The sequence below is a fragment of the Sturnira hondurensis genome, unplaced genomic scaffold (genome assembly GCF_014824575.4).
Source record: "Sturnira hondurensis isolate 20B ecotype Veracruz unplaced genomic scaffold, ASM1482457v3 Scaffold0006496, whole genome shotgun sequence".
NCBI classification, from domain to species: domain Eukaryota; kingdom Metazoa; phylum Chordata; class Mammalia; order Chiroptera; family Phyllostomidae; genus Sturnira; species Sturnira hondurensis.
Window position 1 is genome coordinate 5,458,191 of NW_028079127.1, and position 6,000 is coordinate 5,464,190.

Consider the following 6,000-nt stretch of genomic DNA (forward strand, 5'->3'; position numbering starts at 1 on the left):
ATCAACCAGTTCTGTGAGGATCCTGATCACCAGTGTTTTGAGCTGTGCATCTGATAGGCTGGCTATTTCTTGGTCACTTAGAGTTATTGGCTCTTGGGCTTTGCATTCTTCTTGAGCCATAATGTTTTGCTCTCTTGGTGCCTGTTACATATGAGGGGCAGAGCCCTAGGTGTTCACCAAGGCGGGGCAACCCAGTGTCCGGGTTGTGATGCTGTATTTGGGGGCTGGGTCAAAGAAGGGCAATGGCAGTCCCCTCTGCTGCTTCCCGCCGCTGGGGCCTGCCAGGTCTGTCTCACTGCTCGCTCTTTCACCTGGTTTATCTGTGCATGAATGTGGGACTGCAGTCAGCCTGCCGCCTTGCACCCTCAGTGGGTCTTCCCGTCGCAACCCCATGCCTGGGATCTGCCAACCGCTGCCAGCATGTCTGGGTTGGTCTGGCTGAGTTTTCCTGAGCAACACCACTCCACCAGGCGCTGGCTCCGCCCCTCTTATTGGTCTGGCTGAACGGTATGTTGTTGTCAGACTTCCATATAGTTCAATTTTCTGTGTTTTGGTTGCATTTTTGTTACTAAAACTTTGTTGTTGTTAAACCTGGTTGTTCGAGGAGGCACCGTGTTTCCACCTACGCATCCATCTTGCCCAGAAGTCCCATAATATCTTTTCTTAAGCAATTAAACATGGTAAATAGTCATAAAAGTTTCGGGACTAGTTGATGTCTCACCCCAATATGTTTGGGGATAGCCTGTTACAGCGTAATTCATAATGGGAATCCTGATTTGATATCAGTGTAAAAAAATAGCATGCACACTCATACAGGTTGAAGAATCAGATTTCCTGGGCATATTAATACTTGCTAGCTTTCCTTCCATGTATAAAATATAAAAGGTTGACCTAAGAGCCTGATAAATATGTTCATTTCTCCTTCCCATTATAACGGTTACTCTCAGTTGGTCAGTTGGAAGAGGAACAATCTTCAAGGTTTCTTTAATATTAGTAGTATTACTAGAGTAGACATTAAGAAGTAAGGACTAATCTTTGTATGTAATTTCAGGCAGACACTAATTCAGTCATTAAGTCTTCATTCACTTGGAGAAGTATTTATCTGTCTGTTGCTAGTGAATGGACCATTTCTTACACTTCATACTTTATTAAATTAGCTGTCTGTTCCTGTAACACCTTGCTTCAGCCCTTGGAACAATACAGCCTTGACAAGGTGGACATGGTTTACTGAAGATGACCAACCAGTGGTACAGGCAGAGACCACATAATGGAACTGCCAGTTCTAGTCATGGAGAGTTAGATACTGTGAACTCAGGGTACCAGGAGAAATGGGGAAGTTACCTTGAGGTTGGGAGTCAGGAGGAAGAAACTCAGTTCAAGTGCACAGGTACATACAAAACATATTTCAGAAGCAGAGACTAGGGCTCAAAGGTTAATCCATAATCACCCTTTTAGGCAGGAATTGTTATTCTCATTTTTAGATTGAGTATTTGTGGCCAACCTATTACTCCTCTGAACCTTATCTTACTGGTCTTTGTCCACTTGCTGTCACTCTTGAGTATCCCATGTATTCTCAGAATGAAATTCACTACTCGTATCCTAAATTTTACAGGAAATCTGAAAAATTAGCAATATTTAAAAGTCAGTAGGAAATGCTTATATTGAAAAGTTTCCAAGCCAGAAGGCCATTTTGCGTGGATTATTTTATCTCTTTTTTTAAAATAAAATAAATAAATATAAAATAAAGCTTTTATTTTTTAACTATTTGTATTGTATTTGTTTCCATTACCATTTACTTAATCCCCTTATACCCTCTTCCTCCCCCAACTCCGAAATCACCACACTGTTATCCATGTCCGTAAGTCCTTTTTTGGTCAATCCTCCATCCCCTACTGCTCCCCCTGCTTAGCTGTCGTCCTGTTATCTATGAATCTGTCTCTGTTTTGCTTGTTAGTTCAGTTTGTTCATTATTCCACATGAGTGAAGTTGTATGATATTTGTCTTTCTCTGTCTGGCTTATGTCACTTAGCATAAAGTTTTCCATGTCTGTCCATACTGTCTCAAAGGGTAAAACTGTTTTACAGCAAGTGGTATTCCATCATGCAGATGTCCCATAGTTTTTTTACTTACTTATCTATTAATGGACACTTGGGTTGCTTCCATATCTTGGTGATTGTAAATAATGCTGCAGTGAACATAGGGATGCTTATGTTTTTTTAATTATTTTGGGGCATTTTTTTTCAGATACATTCCCAGAAGTGGGGTGGCTGAGTCAAAGAGCAGATCCATTTTTAATTTTCTGAGGTATCTCCATACAGCCTTCCACAGTGTGCACCAGTCTGCATTCCCACCAACAGTGCAAAAGGATCCCCCTTTCTCCACATCCTCGCCAGCCTTCATTTGTTGATTTATTGATGATAGCCATTCTGACAGGTGTGAGATGGTATTTCATTGTCGTTTTAATGTGCATATTTTTGATAATTAGTGACACTGAGCATCTTTTCAAATGTCTATTGGCCATCTGTATGTCCTCTTTGGAGAAGTATCTATTTAGCTCTTTTGTCCATTTTTTTAAAGATTTTATTTATTTTTTACAGAGGAAAAGGAGGGAAAAAGAGAAGAAAAAAACATCTATGTAAGGTTGCCTCTCACGCACCCCCTAACGGGGACCCGGCCCACAACCCAGGCATGTGCCCTGACTAGGAATTGAATTGGTGACCCTTTGATTCACGGTCTGGCTCTTAACCACTGAGCCCCACAGCCAGGGCCCCTTTGTCCATTTTTTAATTGGGTGGTTTGTCTTTTTGGTGTTGAGTTTTGTAAGTTCTTAATAAAGTTTGGATATTAGCCCCTTACCAGATGTATCAATGAATATGTTCTTCCATTCCATGGGTTGTCTTTTTATTTTGTTGATGTTTTACTTTGCTGTGCAAAAACTTTTTAGTTTGATGTAGTCCCGTTTATTTTATTTTTTCTTTTGTTTCCCTTGCCTGATGAGATATATCTGATAAAATATTGCTACAAGCTATGTTTGAGATTTTGCTGCCTGTATCTTCTAGGATTTTTATGGTTTCGGGTCTAACATGTAAGTCTATAGTATATTTTGACTTTATTCTTGTTTGTACTGTTCGAAGGTGGCCTAGTTTCATTTTTCAGCATGTATCTGTCCAATTTTCCCAACATCATTTATTGAATAAACTGTCTTTAAGGCCATTGTATGTGTTTGCTTCCTCTGTTGAATAGTAATTGACTATAATGGTGTAGGTTTATTTCTGGGTTCTCTATTCTGTTCCATTGATGTATGTGTCTGTTTTTATGCCAGTATCAGGCTGCTTTGATTATTGTGGCCTTTTAGTACAGTTTGATATGAGGTAATGTGATTCCTCCAACTTTGTTCTTCTTTTTCAGGATTGCTGTAGCTATGCAGGGCCTTTTGTTGTTGCACATAAATTTTTGAAATATTCTACTTATGTGAAATACATTGTTGCAATCTTGATAGGAATTGCATTGAAACTATAGATTGCTTTGGGTAGTATGGACATGACATTCTAAAGATGTTAATTCTTCCAATCCATTAACATGGTATGTGCTTCCACTTATTTGTATCTTCTTCAGTGTCTTTCTTCACTTTCTTATAATTTTCCATGTATAGGTCTTTTACATCCTTGGTTAGGTTTATTCCTAGGTATTTTATTCTTTTAGAAGCAATTGTGAATGTGATTGTTTTCTTAATTTTCTTTTAGTTCATTATCAGTATATAAAAATACAATTGATTTCTGGATATTTATTTTGTATACTACTACTTTGGTGAATTTATTTATCAGTTTTAGTAGTTTCTTGGTGGAATCTTTGGGGTTCTCTGTGTACAGTATCATGTCATCTGCAAATAAAGACAGTTTTAGTTTTTCCTTTCAAAGTGGGTGCCTTTTATTCCTTCTTGTCCGATTACTGTGACTAGGACTTCCAGTACTATGTTGAGTAAGAGAGGTGAAAGCAGACAGACGTATGTCTTATTCCCAATCTTAAGGGGAATTCCTTTAGTTTTTCCCTGTTGAGTATGATGCTTGCACTGGGTTTATCATATATGACCTCTATTATGTTAAGGTGTGTTCCCTGTATTCCCACTTTGCTGAGTTTTTATCATAAATGGGTGCTGGATTTTCTCAAATGCTTTTTCTGCATCTGTTGATATGATCATGTGGTTTTTATCCTTTTGTTTATGTGGTGAATCACATTTATTGATTTGCAAATGTACCAACCTTGCTATTCCCAAAATAAATCCCACTTGATCATGGTGTATGATCTTGTGATGCGTTGCTATATTTGGTTTGCTAATATTTTGTTAATGATTTTAGCATCTATGTTCATCAGGGACATTGGCCTATAACTTTCTTTTGGTAGTGTCTTTATCTGTTTTTGGAATTAGGATAATGCTGGCCTTGTAAAATGATCTTGGGGATTCTTCCTTCTTGGAATGTTTTTGTAAATTCGCTTGTAAAGCCATCCAGTCCAGAGCTTTTGTTTGTTGGGAATTTTTTGGTTACTGCTTCAGCTTCACTAGGTGTAATCTGTGTATTCAGATTCTCTGATTCTCCCTGATTTAGTTTGGAGTATTGTATGTTTCTAGGAATTCATAATTCCTAGAATAATTAATAATCAACTTCATCCAGGTTGTCCAGTCTGCTGGCATATCGTTGTTCATAATATTTTCTTACTGTCCTTTGTGTTTCTTTGGTGTCAGTTGTTTATTTCTCCCCTCTCAATTCTAATTTTATTTATTCGGGTCCTCTTTTTTCCTTGATGAGTCTGGTTAAAGGTTTGTCAGTTTTGTTTAGCTTTGCAAAGCACCAGCCCTTGGAGTCATTGATCTTTTGTATTGTTTTTTTTTAGACTTTATTTCATTTATTTCTTCTCTGATCTTTGTTATTTCCTTCCTTCTACTTACTTTGGGCTTCATTTGTTGTTCTTTTTCAGGTAAAGTTAGATTGTTTGAGCTTTTTCTTGTTTTTGATATAGAGCTGTAATACTATGAATTTCCCTCTTAGGATTGCTTTCTCTGACTCCCACAGATTTTGGATTCTCGTGTTCTCATTTTCATTTGTTTCAAGGTATCTTTTGATTTCTCCCTTGATCTCTTTGTCAACCCATTCATTGTTTAATAATATGTTACTTAGCTTCATATCTTTGTGTATTTTTCATTGTTTTTGTGACTGATCTCTGGTTTTGTAGCATTGTAGTCAGAGAATATACTTGATACGATTTAAGTTGTCTTGAATTTATTAACAAGTGTTCTATCCCAGAAAACATCCCATGTTCATTTGAATAGTATGTATATTCTGCTGGTTTGGAGTGAAATGCCCTGAAGCTATCAATTAAATCCATTTGAACTAGTGTGTCATTTAAGGCCGCCTCTCCTTGGTGATTTTGTGTCTAGAAAATCTATCCATTGAAGTCAATAGGGTATTAAAATCCCCAACTATAACTAAATTTCTGTTGATCTCTTCCTTTATGTCCATCAAGATTTGCTTTACATATTTAGGTGCTCATATGTTGGGTGTGTAAATGTTACTTAGGGTAAACATTTACCCTAGCAAGGACATGTACATATCCTCTTGTTGGATTGCTCCCTTTATCTTTATGTAGTGTCCTCTTACTATAGCCTTGGTTTTAAAGTCTATTTTGTCAGATACAAATATTGGTACCCCAGCTTTTTTTCCTTTCAATTTGCATGAAATGTCTTTTTCTATCCCTTTATTTTTCATCTGTGTGTATCTTTCTATCTGAGGTAGGTTTCTTGGAGGCAGCATATATATGGGCCTTGCTTTCTTACCCATTCAGCTACCCTGTGTCTTCTGGTCAGAGCATTTAAGACATTTAATTTAATATGATTCTTCATACATATTTAGTGTGATTTTGTCTATTAGACTATTTTCCTGGGGTTTTTTCCCCCTTTCTCTTTCTTCTTCTTCAAGCAAGCCCTTTAACATGTTAACACCAACT